The sequence below is a fragment of the Pecten maximus genome, chromosome 7, assembly GCF_902652985.1.
Source record: "Pecten maximus chromosome 7, xPecMax1.1, whole genome shotgun sequence".
NCBI classification, from domain to species: domain Eukaryota; kingdom Metazoa; phylum Mollusca; class Bivalvia; order Pectinida; family Pectinidae; genus Pecten; species Pecten maximus.
This window is the reverse complement of record NC_047021.1, coordinates 32,198,848-32,213,216: the sequence shown is the minus strand read 5'-3', so window position 1 is coordinate 32,213,216 and position 14,369 is coordinate 32,198,848.

Sequence of the window (14,369 nt, the reverse complement as noted above, 5' to 3'; positions counted from 1 at the left end):
TCATTGATGGATGAGAAGACGGATCATTTGTTTTTAAATATGTGTCTGATCTCATTTCAATAAATGTATTTGCAAATGAACTATGTTAAAATCAAACCATAATCATGCTGGGATTTAATCTGTTAACTAATGCTAGATTAATACTCACGTTGTAGGAAGGGAGGAAACTCGAAGTGTAATTCTACACTATGGTAGCATTTAAACGTAAGGGAGATAACTATCGTCAGAAAAGCTGGACTCATTACCTCATTAGATCCTTTACAAAATTTATACTACAATGTATATGGCATTCAAAAAAATATAAATCAGATCCTTTACGAAATTTACGACATTGATATATAAAGCAAATCACATTAAGCGTTAATATAAAGACAAAAATCTTAATATTGTACATGTTGTATTATGAAAAGTTGCACAAGTTAATTATATTCAAAGGAAAATATGTACTGGATAACTACTAATAACTCGTCAGTTTTTTGATAAACTTGCGACATTGTCCGTTTCTCTAAAACGATTTTATGAGTACGAATCCAAAAGAATCACGCTGTTGTTAACTGCGCAGATATACAGTTTTACTGAACAGCACCAGCACTATATCACAATCTATTTATGAATAAGATTGAAGTATTACAGTATTCGAAATCTAGGTTAAAAGATCATGCCGTTTTCAGAGAATTATGAAAATGAAGTTTCCTTCGGACGTTTATGTTTGGAAAACAATAAGATTTAGACAGCTTTACAGCTTAAAGAGTTTTGTAAATGCCTCTATTTTTATACCTTTATGGAAAATTGTATGGCTGGGCAAAAAAAAAAGTATTGAAAAAAATAGGTTAATCTTTTTACAGAAGTTTACAGAAGTATCCTAAATCATGAGCAACACAAGAATTACATGTATTTGTGTGTGTACATAGAATCAACATGTATATGTCCACACCCAGGAGGTGTGATATCATGATTGCGAAATAATTATTGGAAATACAAATTAATCAAGTCGCAACCGGTATGTTACCATGCATGGAAATGTTAACATTACTCATTAAAGAAATGACGATAAAGTGTCATCAATAAGTTTAAACCAAGCTCTCAACGACACCAAGACTGTGATTCTGTGATGAGGATTTTAGTCATTCCTCTTTGAACGTAACTTTTACAGTAGGGGCAAATTGATTCGATTGTAAAGACACAGCAACATTAAAAATCGACACAACTAAAAGATTAAAGTAAAGTAGGTGCAAGCAAATATCAAATAGATATATGATTGAGTATAATACTAAAAGAATATTTTTATTGAAGTAAGAAAATTAAGATATTTCAAAAAAACTAAAATATATATCGAAGGTATATCAAATAAACTAACATCGGTACCTTATATTATTATGAATGATAAGACCTAAATATCTACTATTTTTTTGTGTAACATAAGATTGGGATGGGAATGTACTAAATAATCAAATCGAGATACGTGTACAAATAAACAGATTCCGTGCCATAAAAAGCAAGCTCTATTGAGGGGACATAACTGCAACATAAGAAAAAATTCATGATACATTGTTGAATCGAGATCATCAACGCAGAAAGCTACAACACAAAAAAAATGACGAATAATAAAAGAATTGACGAACAACACTAAAAAATGAGGAATAACACAAAGGAATTGACAAATATCACAAAGGATATGACAAATATCACAAAGGAATTGACGAATATCACAAAGGAAATGACGAATAACACAAAAGAATTGACGAATAACACAAAAGAAATGACGAATATCACAAAGGAAATGACAAATAACACAAACGAAATGACAAATAACACAGAAGAAAAAAATAGCACCCAGCAGAAATGTGGGCTGTCATCGTTGATAGTCTGTTGTGTTAATTAAATCAAATCCATCAAAATTCTGTATCGTAATACTTAACATTCAGTCTATGTTTTAGTCCGTATATCTTTAATTTATAAAACTGGTAGACTATACACTGAAAAGGATGTGATTATGTCAATAAGTCTTCTCCATTCAATGATTTAATTTAAGATTGGAAATATGGAGAAAAACGACAAAGAATATGGACATAATAACGAAAGCACAATTTAAACTAAAGATCAACTAAACGGAGGCAAAATATGAACAAAAATTTAGATTTACATGGATACTCATAAAAAAGTATAAGGATAATAAGACTTGGTGTTCTGGAAGGGTAAACGTCTTCTGCTTCATTGACGACACACGCCATAGTCCAGGTCAAATCCGAGTTGTCATTATCTCAAACAGTTAAGGTTGTGACAATGGAACCGCCAGGCATATCAACAAGTCTCGAACACGTATGACGTCATATCGCATAAGGAAACAGAATATTTCCAGATGAGATCATTTTATTGACCATAACATTTTCCCCATGATCTTCATCAACCTGTATCTCTCGAAACTTTGTGTTGTTAATTTCTCCGTCAGTAGTCGACATCTGAATTTCTAACCGAAAAGCTCAAAATACCTCATTCTGGATATAAATCTAGCTTTCCAATTTGAAACATCATGTGCATTACTCTTTCTAAATGAGTTAGATAAAGCCTTGTTCTGGAATGTTGAGTTTTTCTATGGTGTTCAGAAGTAGCTATAATTCAGATGTAAAAAAGGGAATGTTCTTTACCGAGAAATTATTACTATAAGCTTTCGGCCCTATGGAATACAAATAGCTACTTCTGGAAACCAGTCAATGGTAAAGAACATTCGTTTTTTACATCTGAATTATTAGAATAGCAATAAAACATTTAAGGAATAAACAAAATAACACAAATATTGATACATGGCAAAAATTATCTGTTTTACTTATCAGTGTAAGGTCAATACACAATAGTTCATTGTACCTATGATCTGTTTTACTTATCAATGTAAGGACAATGCAAAACTGTCTAGTTCACTGTACTTATAATTATGTTGTGTGTTTTGTTTTCAATTAAAGGTAAACACGTCGCTTTTAAATCTTGCTTGATGTAAGTAGCTCCATTTTTGTAGTTACATGGACCTCCACACTAGTGATTAATCTATTTCAATCTATTGCACATTCTGAACTCAATAATCAATAATTTAAAAACGTATATGTGAAAGATTATTTCTATAACCCATAATTATTGCATCATTACCGTCGAATGACATTTTGAAAGTGCTATCCGTATACCGGCATGTTTACACATTATGTGCATTGTATTTAATCAAGGAATACATGTCTTGACATTTTTGTGAAGAGTTTGTTTATTCAATCCCACATGATCAAGGTGTTAGCAAAATGAAATATTTGAAAAACTACGTATGAAAAAATAGATAAATAAATAAACAAATAAAATAAAAGTATCAACTCACATACTTAAATCTCTTTTTCATTCTCTGTTATTCATGTAACCCTTGTAAATACTAACCGAAATATACCTCTCGGCTAGACAGAACTTGAGTATAAAACTAGTATTCAAGAGGTGCCGGATTTGATACCAACTTTGCCCGTCCTATCTTTCTAATGTCTTATTTATGTAATGGTAGATCTGGTCAAAATACTTACTACATAACAGTAATGGTTCACAGTTAAGAAATACTAAAACAAACAGGACACAATAAAAAAAATAATCGAATGGTGTAACATACGGCAGTTATGGAGAGAGCCGAATACCTTACGACAAGTTGTATACCTTCCATGCTTATTTTGTGATAATATGTACTTAACTTAAAATACACATTAAACAAAATTACCATTAAACACTATTAGGTTACTAACAAGCTGAAAAATAGACTTGTCACAGCATATCCATAACTATCTAGTGTGTTGTACTGATATGTTCCTATTGAGGTGCAATTAGCCGTGTATTTATCTTAGCAGAAACACCGCTTCCACATTTTCTAGGTTTGCAGAGTAATCAATATAAGGCCATTGTTTTCTTCGAACGTGTGTATTTGATCACGCATGATACCACTATTAATAAAAAATTAAAATCTGGTAAAACTCTAATGACTGTAATTGCTTTATATCAATTGAAGTCGACGACTCCTTGAACGTAAAATGAATAGTCTTCTGAACAAATGCCAAAAAATCACAAATATGTGTTTGACGAAACATAGTCTAGTTAGAAATAAAAACCCCACATAGATACTAAGGAATTATTGGACAATTGGCATAAAAGGATGATATGAAGCAAGACATATAGAGGGTATTTAACATTGTCTTCAGTAATACCAAATATATTTTACGAGTGGGGTTAATATTTTGATATTTTTCGAATGAAAAATATCAAAATATTAGCCCCACTCTGGGAATGTATTTGGTATAACTGTAGACACTGTTAGATATTCTGTTTAATACATTTTATAGCAAAATATACCGGGCCTTCTTTTAATTTCCCCATTGTCGTTTGTAAGCAATGTTTTGATTGGTCAAATCAGAATAAAAGTGATGTTTTTTACTAATGAAAAATATAAAACAGGGATATTTTTCACTCGTGAAAAATATTTAAAAAAGTGATATTTTTCACTTGTGAAAATATCACTTTTATAGAATGAACACATTTCGATATTTCACCCATAGAAATGTAATAAAGAACGGTATTGTGCAGCTTACGTGAATATGCTCATAAACAACTAATATCAATTTTCATGTGTATTGTGATATGTTTATGATTCTGTTCATTAATACCTCCTGAAATTATCGGGTCTTTATTATATATATATATACTTTTATTCCAAGTTATATTGATAAATATTTTCATTGATTTACATATTATTAATCTTTCATTTTTTTAACTTCCAATTGTTAATTGTTTGAATTTTAGATTGTGTTCATTGTTTATTGTTTTTCATTTAATAAAATTGTTGATTGTTAAAGAATGTTTCGAATAATCAAGAAGTTACATTTAGTAGCAATCATTAATTACTTTGAATCAAAATGTGATATTATTAACTCTGTTATATGTAGTTAGATAGTTTGTGTCCAGTAAGAGATAGTTAAATACCTAATGTTAGGTTATTAATAGTCTTTCTTTAAATAGATATAGTGACATCTCTTGTTAGAAATAGTTAAAAAGTTAATTGCTTAACCTATAGATTTTTTAAAAATTGATGAATAGCTTGTCTCTGGTTAGAAATAGTTAAATAGCTTGTCTCTGGTTAGAAATAGTTAAATAGCTTGTCTCTGGTTAGAAATAGTTAAATAGCTTGTCTCTGGTTAGAAATAGTTAAATAGCTTGTCTCTGGTTAGAAATAGTTAAATAGCTTGTCTCTGGTTAGAAATAGTTAAATAGCTTGTCTCTGGTTAGAAATATTTATATAGCTTGCCTCTGGTTAGAAATAGTTAAATAGCTTGTCTCTGGTTAGAAATAGTTCATTAATTCATCGCTAGTTAAAAATTATTGAATGGTTCATCCGTAGGTAGAAAAGGATAAACAGTTTGACTGTGGTAAAAAAAACGTTTTTACCTCTTGTTATAGATAGTTTATATCTGTTAGAAATAATTTGATTGTTTATCTGTAGGTAGAAATAGATAAATATCTTGTCTCTTGTTAGAAATAATTAAAGAGTTTAAATCTAGTTGTAAATAATCAAGTAGTTTATCTCTTGTTAGAAATAGTTTATCTTTTGTTAGAAATAGTTTATCTCTTGTTAGAAATAGTTTATCTCTAGTTAACACATTGTTAATTATTTCACCTTTAATTACCTATTGTTCATTAGTCATCATAATGATTAACTCTAGTTTTAACATATAACTTATTATTCCCGTGACGACAATCAGCAGATTATTACCTTATATGGTTATGCGTCATAATTTCCCAATTGGTTTTGTGAATCATAATCAGTGTGGTATGCATTACAAACCTTTAGAGGGTCTACCTATTAATCCATGCTAATCTCGCGTTGTAACTCGCTCTTATAACACCAGGCGTAATAAACAAAGCGTATGAAGTGGGAGTATTACATACCAATCATATCATTATTCTAAATTTACATTAGGGAAGTAAGCAGTTTAAACAGATATGCATTTAGGTATGATTGATGCAGTATTTGATAATGCTTCTAAATTATTTCTGAGTAATTACAAAAGCGATGCATGTTGTTTCGAGTAAGTTTCATGTCTAAGGCCTATTTGACATGAAATTAATTTATCTTTCGAACAAAATTATTATCATTCATTATACGAGAAACAAGTACTGATATAAATAATATTAAAGCAACAATCATGAATAGCTCGTAGATGTCATCGAACTATCGTAAAACTGTGATATCAAATATTTATCACAAACTGTGTCTGATCCTGCCAAGCACTGGTAAAAGGCGAGAACGCCGGGATGATATTTGAGAAGGAGGAAACCTAGGAGGCATTAATGGCTAAATCTGCATGCCTTCAAACCTAAAATAGCACGGAATTATGTTCGTACAAACAAAATTGGCAGAATTCTTTGATGCATGTCCATCATCTGGTGTCTCAAATGGAAATCTGAGGCGGAAATGTTAAGGGAAAACTCTAAGCAGTTTACGCTTGAGTGAGCACCACTGGCGTGTCTCCGACGTGCTATAAAAGAGGCGGGTGTGAAGTTATGATGAAACTGTAACACCATTCTCTTATTGGCCTGTAAAAACATCTATCTCGAGACATGTCCAGAGCATGAAAACAGGGCAGGTTCTTTATAGAAGTATGGGATATCGCGGAGAAGGCCAAGGCAGTCTCGTTCTGGCTCACCCACAGGTAAGCTATCATTGATACTGTTTAGCATCTTTATCTCGTAAGTGTGAACATGCTTTGATTACATAATTAGATTTATATAAACTACTGGAAACGTTTTTTTTGCTTAATGTAACCAATCAGTTGTATACCTTTCACTTGTAAATTATCTAAAAGATATTTAAGTATGTTCCAAGTTATTCGATTATCGCACAAAAATAAAATACAGAAAGTATATCGTTATCGATTAATTTCTTTGAAAACAACTAATTTATATGAAAAGTGAAATGATATTTTTTTCATTTTGTATGCATGTGTCAATGCTATCTATTGAAACATTATCCAAACCTATATAGACTGTTATATAACATCGTATTTTATGAAGAGATGTCAATCACAGTCCTTCGCACTGAAGAGTTTAAGCTGAATTTTAATTTTTAAAGCAGGATTGAGATGATAGTATTAACCCATTGAAATGATAGGAGCATTACACATTAAAGAAGCCATGATAATCATACATAAAGCAAAATGGTGTAATTCAGAATACCCATACGTGATAAGAAGACAAAATAACACAGTGAAGTGGTAAATTGGAGATAAGATTCCAACTGAGGGTACAGCTAATTTTCGGTCAATACTTACATACACACGAATTATATCAGATATAACAGATACCTGTAGATATAAATTCAGACATACTTGATATCTATTATCATATATGAAATGAAATATGATATGAAATCAGACAGGCTCGTTTACTTCATGTTGACATGAATTCAGACATACTTGATATCTGTTGATATGAAATCAGACAGGCTCGTTTACTTCATGTTGATAAGAATTCAGACATACTTGATATATGTTGATATGAAATCAGACATACTTGATATCTGTTGATATAAAATCAGACATACTTGATATCTGTTGATATAAAATCAGACATACTTGATATCTGTTGATATAAAATCAGACATACTTGATATCTGTTGATATAAAACCAGACATACTTGATATCTGTTGATATGAAATCAGACATGCTCGTTTACTTCATGTTGACATGAATTCAGACATGCTCGATACCTGTAGATATGAATTCAAATATGCTCGATATCTGTAGATATGAATTCAGACACGCTCGATACCTGTAGATATGAATTCATATATGCTCGATATCTGTAGATATGAATTCAGACATGCTCGATACCTGTAGATATGAATTCAGACATGCTCGATAACTTGATATGAATTCAGACATGTTCGATAACTGATGACATGAATTAAGACATGCTCGACAACTGTAGATATGAATTAAGACATGCTCGATACCTGTTGATATGAATTCAGACATGCTCGATACCTGTAAATATGAATTCAAATATGCTCGATACCTGTTGATATGAATTCATATATGCTCGATACCTGATGATATGAATTCAGACATGTTCGATATCTGTAGATATGAATTCAGACATGCTCGATAACTTGATATGAATTCAAATATGTTCGATACCTGATGATATGAATTCAGACATGTTCGATACCTGATGATATGAATTCAGACATGTTCGATACCTGATGATATGAATTCAGACATGTTCGATACCTGATGATATGAATTCAGACATGTTCGATACCTGATGATATGAATTCAGACATGTTCGATACCTGATGATATGAATTCAGACATGCTCGATACCTGTTGATATGAATTCAGACATGTTCGATACCTGATGATATGAATTCAGACATGTTCGATACCTGATGATATGAATTCAGACATGTTCGATACCTAGATATGAATTCAGACATGTTCGACACCTAGATATGAATTCAGACATGTTCGATAATTGATGACATGAATTCAGACATGCTCGATAATTGATGAATATTGCTAGTGGTTTCGTTGCCGACACCCTAGTTCTCATTCTGAGGATATGACCTAGTCCCATTGTATATATGTAATGCTGGATGCCGTCGATGAAGCAGAAGACGTTTCCCCTTCCGGAACGTCTAGTCGTAATCTCCCCTTCCTTTCGTTTTTTCATGTTGGTAGCAAATGTTGTTATTTTTGAAAGTTGTCAATATCCCAATTTAACATCCTTATCAAATTTGCAGGTCATTGTAGACCCCTCCTTTATTCTTAACAACTATTTCTTTTAAATTTTGACTATTGCATCCGTTACAAGTCCGAGAAGGACGAAACAGGTGTATAATGCAGTTGTATATCACCATTCAGGTTTACAATATCTTAATCAATAGTTTAAAGTTTGTTTAACTCCTTTTCACAACTCTAGCCTAACAAGGGCAAAAAGTAAGTACAGCTGAATGATATCTCGACCTTTTCAACGATGGAGAGGGAAAACAAAATAACAAAAACAAAAGTTAATATTTTAAGATAACGGATACCAAGACGTATGTATCTCTTATGTCATCCGATCAGACTGTCCATAAATGTTTTATAAAGTTATTACTGGGCCGATATTCACTTTTTCACAATCCCTTAGACTATTCATCGTCCATTGTAGGAATCAATCGCCTCGAATAATCATGTAGTGGGAGTAGCATGTTATCCCTTACGAAAAGATGTTTTACCTTTAAATATGAAGCAAATATGAGTAACTAAACTCAGCAAAATGTCAAATAATGAGCATGTACTTTTTTACAGACACGTTGTAATACCAGTAAATAAAATGAAAAAAAAAATGAAAAAAATGTCTGGTTTCCCTATAGTACTGGCTGTTGCGAGGACGTAAAAATCCAACGTTTTATTGCCTGCTCGAATAGTTGTTCAACTAAACCTTTATATTAACTTCTTACTATCATTCTTAATACACTGTTCACTCCAGAAGCGGAATTAATTGATTGTAGATTTTGAAAAACGTCAAAGATCTTTTGACTAATCCTGAACGGCAATTCAGAAAGAATTTTCCTACGATCAAAAACGTTTGATATTTTCTACTTTTCACAACACCTTTCCCCTTTCCAAACTGAAAGATCGCCTTAGTTCTCATGTAACGAAAGCCTTGTTTTACAAGAAATGCGCATGGCGTAACCCTTTAATGAAATACTGTGCGCAACCGGAAAAGTCAGTCGCGAAGTATTGAAAAAACGATAAATGCATCTCAATAAGCTTTCAACGATGCCAATTCAGCGATACGGCGATTCAGTTACAAAGTACATTACAAAGGAACACCTTTCATAGGGCTTGTAGAAAACACCACCGTGGACAAAATCGTGAGAATGATTGTCGATCGACAACATCTGTTGAGTTTGGTGACCATATCTTGTAGCCTACTGCTGGCATACTCATGGGAACAAACTGTGTCCCTCTAGCGGCGGACTTGTTTTTGTTTACATACGAAACGGATTATATTAAGGGGTTTATCAGAACAGGTAACAAAGACCTTGCAAAGTCGACGATGTATTATCTTAAAAAAAAAAGTATTGACCATTTCGATCGGGTATACCCTGTAGAACTTGAAATCAATGGCCATGAAAATATTTCAACATCAGACGCTTATCTCCATTTTTACTTACAACATAACCAACAGGGTCAGCTTACAATGAGGCTGTATGGTAAACGTACCTGCATTGTTTACATGTCGCAGGTGTTCGATATTCATGGGGTTGTTCTCCTTATTTCCGTTAGAGGTGTCCACTACTAACAACACCTGGTTTCGAGCGATGTATGTTGCTGGAGACCATGAGACAGTTCAATAGTCGACATTATAAACTCATTTGGAAAGTTTTTTTCCTGATTTGATACGTGTTTGGTATTTTTTTTCAAATATGGGTTAGATCATGGGGCTTTGAAATATGACGTTTATTCTGGCCATTTTGATTGTCGTGACTTCCCCTCTGGATTTCTACGCTTCACCTCCTTGCGTCACGGACGAGTCCTAGAATGACTTTACTGTTGTATGACAACATTTCCATTGTTAATTCAGTATTTACGATCTTTTACCAAACTCATATTTGATGGTGTCATGATAGTCATCCACTGGTGTGGCTTTGACGATCTTTTGAGCAAATTGTGTTTGTTTTTCGGAGTTTGGTGTACTCGCAACATCCAGGGGTCATACTCGGTGGAACAAAAACACATTTGTCTATTATGCTTTCTTTATTCTAGTATTGCAAATGTATTATTTTAAATGGTCTTATCCGTGATGTGTAGAATAAAATGGGAATGGCATATGCTCTCAAGGTCTTAAATTGAGATCCATAGTATTAAACTTCGACAATACGTACATAAAACAGTTAACTAAAAGTGTCAAAAACGTAATTCTTAAATCCGTTCATCTGCGCATGATCTAACAATTGAATGCGGGTGATACAGAGATGTACACATTTACTCAAAGCTCAAAATTTGAAAAAAACCCTTAACACTTTAGGAAAGTATTTAACATAAGCAACTAAACGTACAAAGGACGTGTTATCACACCTTCATTAGAAAACAGTATATATATACAAATATATATGGTAACAATTTATTTTTCTTCTTTGCCTAGTTAATTGTATCAAATGCAAGGGAGCAAGTGTTTGTATCGAAGGGTGTTTAAATTTGAGTATTATTACATTGTATTGTGGTCATTATAACGTGTTAATTGCTATCAATATGTAAGTTTATGTCTCCTTTTGTTATGTATACCAGAAATCTATTCTAAAAAAATACTTATACAGGTGTAGTAAAACCTCGCTATATCGCCACCTTCTGTTCTTCGCTATTTTGGTGATATAACGAGTTTGGCGGTATATCGGGTTTGCGCTCAAACCCAACTATGCTGTCAAAACACTATATGTGTATACATTCTATAATCATCAAATTGAATTTAATCCATATCCGATTCAGTCATGTTTTGCACTGTACATGTTCTGCTTCTTACAGGTTTTTGATATACCGTATACACCGATTTGGTAAAATAAGTTAAAAACGTGTAAATATATATGACACCTGTTCATAAATAGTTTCCATTCGATATTTGAAGATCGAATTCTTTGAGAACAATTTCTCTTTAATTCAAATGAGGTTTTATAAACCGTGAATATTTTTTACAACAATAGTATTAGAAGTGAATTGACAAAATATATTGTCTGAATATACATATCTATACAGTAGACATGAAACCCACGACAATCCTTGATATATGGTCACCAGTTGGAGAGAATGATATCCGAAGCGGAAACGCTAGCCGGAAATGTGTATAGGGAGAGATAGAGCCTAGGAACAGTTGCTATAGGTATTTTATTCGTAGTAACAATGCCATATATTGATGCAAGCTGATCACATTAGTACATCTAGCCCAAGTGACGGTGATAGAGTTTATGCTGATTTTCGTAGATAAATACAGTACATTTTACAATAGATATCAACTTAAGGACATATCCGGCACTTGTGACGATTGAACTCATCACATCATATCCGGATGCATCTGCCCCTGTGGTGATTGGAGAGCTCTCAGCACACATATCCGGAGTAAGTTGTATAACTTTTGTCCAATCTATTTGCTTTTATCTGCAATGAAATTCATTCAAACTAATGAGCGACCATGATAAAAGAATGACTCAAATGGATAGTCTGCATTCCGGATCCACCGCCATTTCGGATCGTGTACATTAAAAGTGGCTGCCTGATTCGTCTTTGAAGAAGGCATGATATATATGGGGAACCACGACGACTGACTGGACGTCGCTGAAGGGCTCAAAGACATTCACCCAGAATGTATAAATATTTGTGATGATATTTGACCAGATACAAGAACTATAGAAACAGCCCTTTGTGATATGATGAGATACCTTCCCTATCGAGGGGAAGGAAATGCAAGCCTCGTTCTCGCAAGCATAAAGGTATGTGTATCAAATTATAAAAAGAAAATATGCAAGTGTGTGATTTAGATTTAAAAAGTTGTAGTTTTGGAGGAGTGTTTTCAGTAAGTACGGATATGTTATCATGAAAGTAACAGGATACGTAAAGCGATATAGAGGACGGGATATGGTGAAACGGAACATGGCATTATAAGTGACAGGATATTAGGAGTCCATTCCTCCCCGGAATAAAATCTGCGCATTCCATTGGATAATTGACGTCACGTATATATATTTACATTCCACGGGATATGTAGCTAGCTACTGGTATTCGTAGCCGCAATGAAAATTTAAAAAATCTATTCAATCCATATATGTTGACCTTGGTATTGACGGCAATATGGTCGCCAACGTTATCATTGTGGCCTAAGGCCATTCGCTTCGACACTTTGAACGTCTGAAAAAGACGTGCTTCGCTGCAATTATGCTATTATTGACATGTGTAACATTTGTTGGATATTTACCATGCGTTTAATTAACGACAGTGTTTTTTTTTTATGTTACCCATCATCAAACATGATGAATAGTTTCCCTCGGGTTTGTTTGTTTGCTGTAAGGCCGGGAATTCCTTGTTGAACTCATTTTGAGAATATGACTTCATCCAGATTTTGACGTAGAATTTTATGGCGGGTGTCGTCGATGACACAGAAGACACTTACTCTTCCGGAATACCTGGTCTTATTCCCCTTGTCCTTTTTATTTTTAGATGTCTCCATACATACCTTTATTTTTGTTCCCCTCGTTTTATCGATATTTTTGAGTGAAAGTTACGGTGTCGTTATTATGTCGGTATTCTCTGTTGTTTTCGTCCATTGTGGAGTGTCGTTTTAATATATATCCATTCCCATTTATTGGTGTCAATCACCTGTGATATTACCTTACAGTGTCTGAATTGGTGATGTCACTTATTGAATATTTGATATCATTAACAGAACAAGAAAAACAGTAAACCGTCGCCTCGTAGTTTTTACATCAACAGAAGTATGGCGTACTTCATGATTTCGTTACATGTGATTATCAGAGAAAACCGTAAATCTATGCCGCGTTGAATACTTGGATAACCGGTTTGAACTTTCAAGAGGGTAAATAAAAAAATAAAAAAACTCATCTATGGGATCAAAGGTCAACGCATACAAAGGGGTTATCCGAACCCATACAGGGGATATATCGTGGCCATGACCCGAAACACCAAAAGACGTTCCGAAAGTAACCTGGTACTTTCTTTTTTATTGCCCATCCATTAATTATCTCTCTCTCCCTCTCCCCCTATCTCTTCCCCTCACTCTCTCTCTCTCTCTCCATCTTTCTATAAAAATATATATCTATTATTCAATACTAAATATGTATTTTATAGCATTTTGTAATTATTTATATGTCATTGTGTTAGGAGAGGGCGTTTATAAATTGTAATAACTTGTGCCCAATCCTGTTGTAAATTTGTTACAGTACAATAAAATACGTTTAAACTCAAAAGAAACACAACAAGGATAAGAATGCGCGGTTTTAACGTGAATAGAGAAATAAACACCGTATAACATGAAACGGCACTGGTATCTGTTGTCGACAAATTAGCAGCATAAAGGGTTTGCTTTAGATACACATCAGATTTGAAAAGTTAAAAACCTGTCAATTATTAAGGAAAAATAATAAGTTTTCAAGTGAATACCTATTCTAGGTAAATTTTCCCTTTTTCTTCGGAGGAAAATTTTTTTATAGCCTTAAAAATGGAAAAAAAATTCGGCTCGCGCCTATGGCGCTCGCATTATCATTAAATTACTGCATGGACCCCCCCCCCCCCCCCCCCCCCCCCTCTTT